This window comes from Euprymna scolopes, chromosome 22, assembly GCF_053919585.1.
Source record: "Euprymna scolopes isolate OS-2025 chromosome 22, ASM5391958v1, whole genome shotgun sequence".
NCBI classification, from domain to species: domain Eukaryota; kingdom Metazoa; phylum Mollusca; class Cephalopoda; order Sepiida; family Sepiolidae; genus Euprymna; species Euprymna scolopes.
The window spans coordinates 14,174,340-14,187,625 of NC_136503.1; the positions used below are offsets into that span (position 1 = coordinate 14,174,340).

General features: G+C 36.9%; 1 protein-coding gene across 6 annotated transcripts in view; it reads right to left on the reverse strand.

Moving 5' to 3' along the window:
- LOC145243903 (nicotinate phosphoribosyltransferase-like) overlaps window positions 1-13,286 on the reverse strand; it is a 328,038-nt gene that overhangs the window by 120,238 nt on the left and 194,514 nt on the right. The gene's annotated exons all lie outside the window — the stretch shown is intronic.

Below are 13,286 nucleotides of genomic sequence, written 5' to 3' on the forward strand. Positions count from 1 at the left end.
TATACTTGTCTCTATTCAAGTACAAGACAAGTCAGGTATAAGACCCCCCACAAATGTGGGAAACTGGAGCTTCACTAAAAAGGCTCTTTATCATTATGCTACAATACCGTCAATTTAATTTTGGACTTTTTATTTAAAAATAAAGAAAATAAAAGCAAATATTCCTAAGAAATGTTGCATAGATGTGAGTAGATTTTGAATTTGAATTAACTGTTCAATTTTCTTGAACTAATTGATATAGTTCACTGAACCAAAATCTTCGATTAAAATCAAAATTCCTAGATCAAATATCAGTACAATTCAGTTGAAGAGGATTTCCACTACCCCAACTGAGGACAGAACCGATACTACACTTTGATTAATTTTGAAGACAAATCTGACAAAACAAAATTAAGCACAAGCACAATAAAAAAATTTTTTTTAAATGGCTACATATTGATCAGAGTCCGAAAGCTGAAATATTGTATTTTAATTCTAAGTATTGCTTAACAGTGACATCAGATCCAATTTAAAAAAAAAAAAGTGTGGCAGCAGGTAATGCTTAGAGATAGAGTCAAGAGGGTAAATAAGTGGATTTTACCAAAAAAAGGGATTTTTTGTGAGTCAAGAGGCAGAGGTGACTGGATTTCAATAGACGGAAAAACAAAAAAACTAGAAGATCAGTTAGGTTTTCCTGATCCAAGCAACTGGTCAGAAATTAAATTTCATATAAGCAAAGTAGGCCTGGAAAAAGTCAGTTAAAATTCCAGCATCATAATGACTAAATTTTGTATAGTTGAGTTCTATTACATCAAAAAAAACAAAAACTGAAGATAGAATAAACTTGGTTCACAATCATCAATTTCATGAAAGGGGAAAACTATCTTCACAGATAAACAACAAGTTTGATTGTTATACTCAACTCTAGTGAACATGTTTGTCAGTGGCTTTAATAAACCTGTAGTCATTTACAAACACAACTGTCGTTTTCTTGAAACTTTCATGGCATGAGTTTGCACAATGTTCTTTTGTTTTGCACAATTTGAACATATAAGGTGATAAAGACTACAGAAAAAAAAGACTGACAAATCACAAGACATGATGCAGATGAACAGAGCTTTAAACAAGAGAAAGAACAATCAGTAAGCAGGACAGAGGTCAATTCTGTTGTCACAGCCAAAAATCAGGTCAAGACAAAGGGGAGATCACTACAATTGAAAGCCAGATAAGAACACAAACTTGGATTTGTAAGACGTAAAAATCCAACCTTGATCGCCCTCTAAAGCCCGTGGCACAGTGGATAGAGGCATTGAATCTCTACGGTTCCAGATAAGCTTTGTTTAAAGATAGCGGTTTCAATCCTATCCAAAGCCGGCCAGAGAATTTGTTGACCGAAACGTGGTGAGACAACAATTCAGACATCCTATATTAGGATAAGGATTATGTGAAAGCAATGTTGTTACTTTTCAAATTTGGTGTGCATAAGACTGTGTGTTTCTATAAAAATAGTCCCATCTTAACCAAAAATAGGTGGGACATAATATATAGTGGTCGGATCGAATAATTATTGTCTCCATTAATTTTAATTTACCACACAATATATCTTAATCTATGCTTCCATTCAGTCTCAAGAAACAATGGACACTACCAAGGGTATCTGCGCATGTAATTGTGTGACAAGGGATCTACAATCCCCAACCATACTTGCCCTGAATCGGCACTGCTTGGGTTTAATGGGAAGGAGATCGCGAAAACTGACTGGAAACTCATTTTAGTAGTGACCAGGCTCAAATGGTGCTTAACTTAGGTGATCTGATGGAAACCGAGGTGTCGACATGATTATGCTACACACACACATATATATATATATATATATATATATATAGCATTACATTTGCAAGGAGTTTTCAGTAGTTCAATGTCAGCATTTTTATACTGTGAAAATCGCTTTCTGGATTAACAGAAAGTATTTGTTTTTGAAATTTGGAATGGTTATAATTCAGTGGCTAATAAAGTTACCAAAATAAATTTGGTACCATTGTTTATGTTTGAAAAAGATCTACGTGTTCAGATGTAAAGTCTTTCGATATAACAGAAATATAATTTTGGTCTGGGATAAATATATACAATAAGATATGAATATGGAGGATTTTTTAAATATTTAGCAGACACATTATAAAGCAGTGGAAATTTGGAAACTTTTACATAACATAAAGAGGGATCTCTGAAAGTGGCACAAGGGTCAGCCATTAGGCCTCAATGAAAAAGGTTCAGGTTCCTTATCTAAAAGTCTTTGAATGGGCACATAAATCTTTGCAAAATGTCTGCTAAATTAGGAAACAGAAAAAAGTGAGAATATGTTTTTTTAGAATTTCCAGTAACTGAACCATTTAGAGAACTATCATTTACAACTTTTGATAAATTTAGAGGGAAAAATAAATAAGAATAATCACTACTTGTGTATGAAAGGCACTTTGTGTGTGTATGTGTGTGCGAGTTTATTCCTATGGACACTGAAATGGCTAGGCAAATCTTTTTTTTTTAATTTCACATAAATGTACTTTGTGTGTCTGGGAGTGTTCTTAGATAGGTCTTGTATCAGAATGCGTGTGATAAGTATAAAAATTCTATAATCCAAAAAATCTGATTAAAAAAGGACCAGTTCGATTTTCACAAAAATAACACCTTTATACAGCCTAACATAAGTGCATTTGAGGAGTTTTATCATTGCATGCACAAGCAGAACAGCCTGGTACATAAAATCAACAGTATGTTCTTTGATAAGATAGGAATGTATTCAAAATGAATGCTTCTGTTTATGGCACAATTGAACCATGATACTTGACTTATGCATTTTAAACTTTAACTCAAGCCATTATATATAAAAATAATTTTATAAAATCAACAGTATGTTCCCTATAGCACAATGTACACTACAATATATTGTGGACTAAGGCACTGTAAGAGGGTACATGGCGCTTCCTCCTGATGCACAGCGGTGGGTTCCTGACTAGAACAGGCAATCAATTTGATTGACAAATAAACAATTTCACCAATTTTTATGACAATAAAAGTATTGGAAGTCTGGAACATTTGTTTATCCTCATTCAATCTCTAACAATGCAGGGGTTTCATGCTAGTTCTAGGTAATTGTGAAAAGATGAGTTTTTGTTTTGTTTTGTTTTTTGTTATGTTTGGTTTTTTTTTTTTGCTAATTTGAAAGACAGGGGCAGGGTAGTATATCAATTCTTTGGAGGCAATATTTATTTCCCCTGACTGCAGGAAGATGCAACACAAGGGTTGAAAAGCGGGCTTGAAGAGCCAGTGCCCCAGAGGAAGAGCACTGATCTGCAAAAAAAAAATAAATAAATAAATAAATAGAAATAAAAATAGCTGCATAATTCAATCGGCATTCCCCAGTAGGAGCACCTCCAGCGATTAGCGATAAACTAACCCCTTCTCTAAGAGAGATGGCAAAGCCTGAGAGAGCAAGCTCCCTAGAATTGCACAGAACCAGGGCAAAGATTGCTTAGACTTAGAAAGATTGCTTTGGGAAAACAGAAGCAGCACACCGGCTGGAGGCAAATCTAAGTTGTCACCTGCACTTGTATTAATATCAATAAAAATATTAAAACAAACAACAAAATAGTTGTTTCACTTTTCATTAAAGCATAGCAAAGAAAACAATGGGCACGCGTTAAACAACTAAATTAATTTGTTTCAATAGCTAAAACAACTTTTGTGTGTAAACAGAAAATATAAGGCTGTAATGAAAACAAAAAACAAATTCAGATTTATTTAATTAATGTATTTGTCATTTTATCTATGATCTTCTTTTCATCTGTTAATAAGATTATGAGTAACACAGTTCAAAAGCAAAGCAATTCTATTCAAGTAAAAAAAAAAACGATATTTAAAATTATCTAGTTTGACAACTTCTAAGTAAAAAGAAAAAATAAAAGAAAAAGAAAAAAGTAAAAGAAAAAATAAAAAAAGAAAAAGAAAAGAAAAAGAAAAATAATAAAGAAAATAATAAAGAAAATAAAGAATAAACAAAAGAAAGAAAAGAAAAAAGAAACAGAAAAGAAAAAAAGAAAAAGAAAAAAAGAAAAAAGATAAAATACAGAAAAAATAAAAGAATAAAGAAATAAGATAAAGAAAAAGAAAATGAAAAATAAAAAGGAAAAATAAAAAGAAAAAAAGAAAACAATGAAAAAAAAGCTACATTTAAAAAAAAACGACGTTAAAAAAATGACAAAAGAAAACGGGGGAAAAAAGAAAATGCTGAAAAAAGAAAATGAGAAAACGGTGTTATATTACAAAAATGAGTATATGGAAGCAAAAAGGACAAATGAAGTTTAGCTCAAATTTTTATTGAGGGTCAATATGATCGTAGTAGAAGCTGTTGACATTGTCAGGATATGCCAGTGATGGCAGCGGTGAAGACAGGGACGTTGATTGGCTGCTTGGAACAAGGATGGCAGTCTGTGGACAGGCTTTGGGAGTCGGTAGCAAAGACATAGTCTGAATAGCTGTTGCGTGTGTTATCTAAGGTGAGGTTAATGATGGTTGGCTACTGTTGATGCGATGCCGCTGGTGTTAGGTGAGGTTGACGATGGCTGGCTGCTACTGTAGCTAGGGCTGTTGCTGATATAGTGGTGATGTCGGCGGTGTCTGTTTGCTGCTATCGTCAGGGCTGCTGCTGTTGTTGTCTTAGGTGATATCAGCAATGACTGGCTGCTGCTGTGGCTTAGGCTCCTATCAGGATAAACCTCACTGCTTGACGATGTAGCCTGTCCTGCCTGGTTTTGCAAAACCTACTATATTTATACTTGGCCTGCGGACGTAGTTGAAGACATAATTGGTTCCCAGCATTAATGTGTCATTTTCACTTTAGATTTGTGCTAGTTTTCACGGCTTAACGTAAAGCAGAGAGACATCTGTTTGAGGGGTATGTTCATTTATCCGTATCAGATTAAAGCTGATAAAATCATGGATGCATTTGAGTAACAATTGTACTCTTATAGTGTTCCATGCGTTAATTATTAGAGTCTATGTACGTGCAGGAGGGTTGCGGGCTGTGATGTTCATACTGCAATTTCGATTTGGGGGGGGGGTGAATGTCTCCCTCTAGTGGTTTTCTTTGTTGATATGACTTGACGTAGACACAGAAAAAGGTAGGCTTTTACATTCTTGTGTGTGTTTGGTGTGCCCGTGTAGTTTGTGTCGACGAACGGGGTTCGTTTTGGTGTGGTCATTTTTGTTGCTATCACTGCTCCTGCTGATTTTGTGTTTATTTTATGGAAATATAGAGGGATACACGATATAACAGAAGAAAACAAAATGGAAGAAAACAAGACTGGAAAAAAAGTAAGACAGAAAAAAAGTAAGACAAAAAAAACAAGACAGAAAAAGACAGAAACTAAAAAAAACAGAAAAAAAGACAAAACCAGAAAAAAAATAGAAAAAAACAGAAAAAAAAGGAACCAGAAAGAAAAAAAAAGAATCAGGAAAAAAATAGGAACAAGAAAAAAAACTAGGAACCAGTAAAAAAAGGGAACTAGAAAAACAAAGGAACCAGAAAAAGAAAGCAAACAAAGAGAAAAGAAAAAGGGTTTCCAGACATTTTTTGTGTCATTTTGACGTGTAGCCTCATTGATATGCAAATTGCTACTTATCAAAGTACAGATATAAATGTATATTTGCGCATGCATAGAAGAGCACTTTCCAACAAAACCCTAACAGCCAGCCATGGTTCTCCCCTGAATGTGCTGCTGCCATCGCACACAGAAATCACTTTTTCCATAGCTACCAACGTAATAGATGTACTGAGATGCTTTCAGGACTGCCAGCAACCACTGTAAAAGAGTAATAAAAAATGCAAGAGAGCTATATGCTCAGTCTGTTAAATCCAAAGTAGCTGAGCAGCGGCTTGGTTCCCACCAGTTCTGGCAAATAGCAAACAGGATCTTGAACAGAAGCGTGCGTTCTATCCCAACTATCATCAATGGACCTGAGGTCATCTCGTCAGCATCAGACAAGGCCAGACTATTTACCAAGAACTTTGCAGCTAATTCTACCCTATGTGACAATGACCATCAACTCCCTGTATTTCCTCCTATAACACACAACATGCTATGCAAATATACAAATATCTCTGCGTGAGATCGCCAAGCTAATCAAGAACCTTGATTCCAGTAAAGCAACTGGCCCTGACGGCATTTCAGTTATAGTGCTGAAAAAGCTCCAACCAGATCTTGCCCCCATACTTATAAAACTGTTTAAGCGTTGCCTTAAGGAGAAGTGCTTTCCAACACCCTAGAAAACCTCATCAGTATGCTCTGTATTTAAGATTTCAGGTGAAAAGTCATCTCCCTCTCAGTACAGACCAATAAGTCTCCTGTGTGTCATGAGTAAGTTGTTGGAATCCATATTAAATAAAGAAGTAGTCAACCACCTCAACAGAAACAATCTTCTTAGTTACATGCAATATGGTTTCCGCTCTGCAAGATCTACAGCAAATGTGCTAACGGTTATATCACATAGTATTAGTGAATCTCTTGACAAAGGTTTCCTTTCTAGGGCAATTGCTCTTGACATATCGAAGGCCTTCGATAAGGTATGGCATAAGGGCCTACTTCACAAGATTTCCAGCTACGGTATTACTGGAAATGTTTTCTCAATCATCAAATCATTGCTCTCTGATAGGTTCATAAGAGTAGTGGTTGATGGGCAGAAATCAGAGGCCCACAGTATTAATGCTGGAGTCCCCCAGGGGTCCATCCTGTGCCCAACTCTCTTCCTGATCTACATCAATGATCTCCCAAAACACATACTTAAATCATTTGTTGACATCTATGCTGATGACACGACCATCTATGGCAACACATTAAATGCCGTAAATGACAAAGTTCCCTCTAATTCTCTCTCCTCTGATCTTGAGCGTGTGGTACAATGGGGGAAGAGGTGGCTGGTCACTTTTAATTCATCCAAAACCAAGCTTCTATCTTTACATCATCAACGCTCTGATACCCATCTGACATCAATTGAAATGGATGGCTCTCAGCTTGGGGAGGCTCCATGTTTTGACAAGCTTCTGGGTTTGACATTTACTACTGATCTGAAATGGAACACGTACATCAAATCTGTTGCCAGGGATGCTTGGAAAATGGTGGGATCCTTCTACCGCTCCAGAAGATATCTCACTACTGATGCTATTCTTTATCTGTATAAAAGCCAAGTACATCCAAGGATGGAGTACTGCTGCCACATCTGGGCAGGAGCTGCTAAAAACAGCCTATTCTGCCTTGACACAGTACAACATAGACTTTGTGGTTTAGTGGGTGATGCCCTTTTCTCTTCCCTGCAACCTCTCTCCCACAGAAGAGACGTTGCGAGCCTGTCTTTGTTTTATCATTATTTCCATGGCAGGTGCTCGTCTGAGCTCCAATCCCTCGTCCCCCCTCGCCAATCTTTCACAAGAAACACTCGTCTGGCTGAAACTACTGTAAATAATTTTCCCCACTCTTTATCTGTGCCTAAATCCAAACGTAGATTCCATGAGCAAAGCTTCTTTCTTAGAACCGCACGCCAGTGGAACTCTGCCGCTTGCCTGTTTCCCATCTGACTACAATTTGGACATCTTCAAGTCCAACATAAACAAACTCCTGACAAACCGCCCTCTTAAGTAAGACCCTCAATACTAATGATTACTACAATACTATCTCATTGATTACTGTACACGCAATAACCCTTATCCCTGAGTGGTCTTCGGGCTTTGATAAGTGGTGACCCCCATTTAAAACAAAAAAAAAAAAAGTTAACTTAGGTCTGCCAAGTTCCAATTTTTTTTTTCAATTTTGACATCTTAGCAGCTACTTTTATTGGTTAAAGACTAAATCAAATTTGTTTCACAGGTCCAAATCTCAAGTTTCAAGTGTGTAGGCCAAACATTGACAAGAGCTTGGTAGAGACCGTTTTTCAGACAAACAGATATGATCACTTTTATATATATATATATATATATATATATATATATATATACACACACTAGAAGATGTGCCTGATGTTGCCCGATATAAAACATAATGTAAAATTCCTTAAGTAATGGAAAGAAACCGAGACATGTGGAAGCTAGTATTATGTTTTTCTAAACAGTTCACTTCTTGCAAGTAAAAAAAACAAAAAACTTAATAATAAAGTACGATAACCATTAGGCCAGCTGGACACGTTCTTTAAGAAGTGTTTTTAAACATTGTAAAATAGTTGACAGATAAAAATCCGATGATCCATAAGTACCAATTTTTCAAGTTTTACCCATAGAAGTCTCTTTTTTTCGGATGAAAAAGTTTTCCATATTTCTGAATACTATATATACTAAATTTCAAGTCTGTAGATAAAAAATTTGTTGAGTGTATAGGTTGAGAAACGTCCTCACACACACACATTCTCACTTTTATAGATATAATAATTATTTTTATATCTCCAAACAAGCTTATTTCACCTTTTTAAAGGCTCATCAGAGGGGCTATACAACTGATCTGCTGAGCACATGATTCGAACCTTGGATCTTCAGTTTATAAACCGACCAAGTAGGTGTATGGTATGCCCAAACAACCATCTGTGCAAATGTTAAATGTAAACACTGTTTTTTAAGCAGTACTATTAAATTGTATTTCAGAATGTTCAATCCAGCAACCGGATGCAACCAACATTACAGAGACTGCCTGTCTCATGCTATTGAGCCGCAGTGAAAACGATATGGGCCAACCGTCGCACAACCACATCCACCCAAAACTATACACCTCCATCCCCATCCCAGTGACTGGCATTATGTTGTTTTTCTTTACTCCACAAACAGAACTCAATACTCGGATACAACTAGGAACCAACGATTATATAATTATTTATAGACAGACCAGTGCATTACTAATTGGACAATGAAGACATACTATTCAAAACTTTAAAATAGGTCACACTTAACATTCTCACTAAACTAAGATGGTGACACTTGTTAATGTATTTTAAGTTTAAAAGTGAGAAGAGGACGAGGGAGAGAAAAGAGAAAAGAGAGAAAGAGAAGGGGAAAGGATGGGACAAGAGACAGAAGAGGAGAATAGTGAAAGCTAGAGAAAGAAAGGTTTTATTTTATTAAATTATCTTCTTTGAAGAAAATTCCAGCAAGGAGAAACACAGTATGTGAGGTGGGTTGGGGAGGATGGAAAGCTTAAAAATCGCAGTAAGGCGGAAGAAATTAAGGCTCTGGATTTCCACCTGCCGTTTTTATGGCCAGTTCAAAAATCAATACTCGTGCATTATTGATACATTTTGGTATTCTTTACATTACACAAGAGGAAACAATACTTAAAAGAGATGATGTTGAATAGATTTAATACTTTTGCTACAGAAGGCAGATATAGAAATGCTACCGTCAACTTCAAAATTACTTTACAATTGTAGAAAAAAGTCTATGCTGCGAGAAGTGGATACACAAGCTGTAACTTGCTAACATCAGGCCAATCCTTGCTGATCAAGTCGCAATAATGTTTGTAAAAGAGTAAATTGTTACTGAGATTTGTTTTCACAGGATGTTACAGCAAGGCGCGATGTTTAACAAAAATAAATTAAACACCAGAAGTAGTCCAATCAATCTAGCAGATTTTTTGTCTGAACCTCAAACAAATTGCTAACAAACTTGGATATTAGGCATGAATTACCTCTTTTTCAGATAAAAGTTTACCACAACTAACCTGAAACTGAACTGAAAAGGGTCGATAGCTGCCATTTTTAAAGATTGCCGTTGATTCTAGATTCCCCTCTCTCAATTACTGTAAATTCATCTTCAAAAATAAATGTGGCAATGTGCAATTGGATAAAACCCACAGTTTTCATAAAGTTAAATATAACTTCTTATGCCTTATTTTTGTCTCTTGATGTGTTACTACAAGAGGCTAATATTTTTTATATTCTAATTTTAGGCTGACCAAATTGAAGTAGCGATAATTATGGATGCTGACAAGTGTGCTATTTGCAACAATGAACTATCCAGTAATGAAGAAACATTCATCGTCAGTCAGAAGGGAATCGATTCCATTAACAAAGCTTCTGAACAACGTAGAGAGAAGATCATAATTCAGATTGGTCAACATCTTCACAAGAAATGTAGCCAACGTTGGACAAACCCCAAATACATAGAAATTGACTATAAAAACAGGTGCATCCATGATGAAATGCCATTCTGTGCAATCCACTTTTTGTGTGTGTTTAACTTTAAGGAATATTGTCTTTTTTGTGGTTCTGGAGCAAAATCTGATAAAAAGATCCGTTGACGTTTCCAATGTAGGACAGTGTTAAAAGTTTGAGAAGTCCGAAAAAATGATGGCTGGGCATCCACTGTTAAAAGTAGAAAAGGTTATGTGGCCGACATTGTTTCTCAAGAAGCACGTTATCACAAAACATGTTTTACAGACTGATTCCAATAAAAACATTCCTAAGGCTTTCTTTTCTGTTGATTTTTTTTTTTTTTACACAGGCATCACCACATTATCAAGGCCAAGAGGCCACTCGAGGATAAGGGTTAAAGAGTGTACAGTAGAAATTGGACAATATAGTAACCAATTCGGTAAATTTGTTAACTTATATGAAACAGCTCATCAAGAACTTGTTTACGTTAGACTTGAACACAACCATATTATAGTCAGCCGGAAAGCAAGAAAACAGAAGACAATTCCACAGGCATGCAGTTCTAAGAAAGAAGCTTTGTTCATGGAATCTACGTTTAGGTTTAGGCACAGATAAAGTGTGGGGGGGATTATTGATAGTGTTTTCAGCTAGACGAGTGTTTCTTGTGAAAGTTTGGCGAGGGGAGACCATAGACTGAAGCTCAGTCGAACACTTTCCATGAAAATAACGATACATCAGAGACAAACTCGCAACATCTCTTCTGTGAGATAGAGGTTGCAGGGAAGAGAAAAGGATATCTCCTACGAGGCTACGAAGTCTATTTTGAACTATCAAGGCAGAACAGGTCCTTTCTAGCAGCTCCTACCCAGATGTGGCAACAGTATTCCATTCTTGGACGTACCTGGCTTTTATATAGATAGAGAATTGCATCAGTAGTGAGATATCTACTGGATCGATAGAAAGATCTCACCATTTTTCCAGTGGCCTTGGCAACAGATTTGATGTACGTGTTCCATTTAAGATCAGGAGTAAAGGTCAAGCCCAGAAGCCTGTCAAAACTTGAGGCCTCCTGAAGACAAGAGCCATTCATTTCAATTGATGTCAGATGTGGATCAGAGTGTCGATGATGTAAAGAGAGAAGCTTGGTTTTAGATGCATTAAAAGTAACCAACCACTCCTTTCCACATTGTACCACGTGCTCAAGATCAGAGGAGAGAGAATTGGAGAGAACTTGGTCGTTTACTGTCTTAGATGTGCTACCATAAATGGTAGTGTCATCAGCATTAATGTCTTCAAATGATGTAAGGATGTGATTTGGAAGATCATTAATGTAGATCAGGAAGAGAGTTGGGCCCAGGATGGACCCCTGCGGGACTCCAGCATTAATACTGTGAGCTTCTGATTTTTGCCCCTTAACTACTACTCTTATGAACCTATCAGAAAGAAATGATTTAATAATTGAGAAGACATTTCCAGTTATACCATAGCTAGAGATCTTGTGAAGTAAACCTTTATGCCATACCCTATCAAAGGCCTTAGATATGTCAAGAGCCCTAGAAAGGTTTCCCCCATCGAGAGATTTGCTAATCCTATGAGATATAACTGTAAGCACATCTGCTGTAGATCTAGCAGAACAGAAACCATATTGAGTGTCACTAAGAAGGTTATTTTTGTTTAGATAGTTTATTACTTCTGTATTTAACACAGATTCCAGCAACTTACTCATGACGCACAGGAGACTTATTGGCCTGTACTGAGAAGGGGATGAGCGATCACCTGAATTCTTACATACAGGGTATACTGATGAGATTTTCCAGGGTGATACAGTTTTGTAAGTATGGGCGCTAGTTGAGGTTGAAGTTTTTTGAGTACTATAATTGGAATACCGTCAGGGCCTGTTGCTTTACTGGAATCAAGGTTTTTGATTAGCTTGGCAACATCACGTACAGATATATGTATATCACATAGCATGTTTTCTGATACAGGAGGAAATATTGGGGGTTGGCGGCCTTGGTCACAAAGGGTAGAATTAGCTGCAAAGTTCTTGGCAAAGAGTTTGGATTTCTTTGATGCTGACGAGATTACCTCAGGTCCATTGATGATAGTTGGGATAGAGCACACGCTTCTGTTCAGGATTCTTTTTGCTATTTGCCAAAACTGGTGGGAACCAAGCCACTGCTAAGCTACTTTGGACTTGACGGACTGAGCATACAACTCTCTTGCGTTCTTTATTACTTTCTTACAATGGTTGCTAGCAGTCCTGAAAGCGGCTTTAGTTTCCATACATCTATTACGTTGGAAGCAGTGGAAAAAGTGATTTCTGTGCGCAATGGCAGCAGCGCATTCTGGAGAGAACCATGGCTGGCCGTTAGGTTTTTGTTGGAATTTTTTGGATGGTATGAATCGGTCTATACCTACAATTAACCATTCCGTCAGGTCTGATACTATAGAGGATACATCCTTTTTAAACATGGAACGCAGAGGTAGATCAGATATAAATGTACGGAAGCTATCCCAGTCAGCTTTAGTGTATCGATATACTGTACGATGGAGAGGTATGTCTGGGGACTTATTACATTTCATTTTTATCGTAATTGATACAACAGAGTGGTCGGAAGATCCAAGAGGAGACAAAACAGAAACTAAACATAGTTCAGGGCAAGTTGTGAGAAAAAGGTCTAGGAGACTCGCATACTGGCCGTCATTGTCGGGCACATGGGTGGGTTCGTGAACAATCTGAGTGAGGTCATAAGCAATGGAGAAATCATGACAGAACCTCCCCTCATCATTAGTCTTGTTTGAGTGGGTAAACCATTCCATGTTGTAAACATCGAAGTCTCCACATACGTGAATGTTAGCTGAAGGATAAGCAGATAGGACTTGGTCAATTTTCTCAGATATGCTTTTAAAGATACTAACTCCGCTGTTGTGGGGGTGATAGAGAGTAAATATAAATGCAGTAGTGTGAGCTAATGCAACCCGGAAGACCATATAGGGTAAGTTAGAATCTTCTCTGGAGATGTCCCTACCACATGCAAAGCCATCTTTAATATAGACACGTAGTCCATGCCCATGGCGATCTTGGGGGTCAGATTTAGAAGTTAGAGTATCCTTTAATTGCGAAC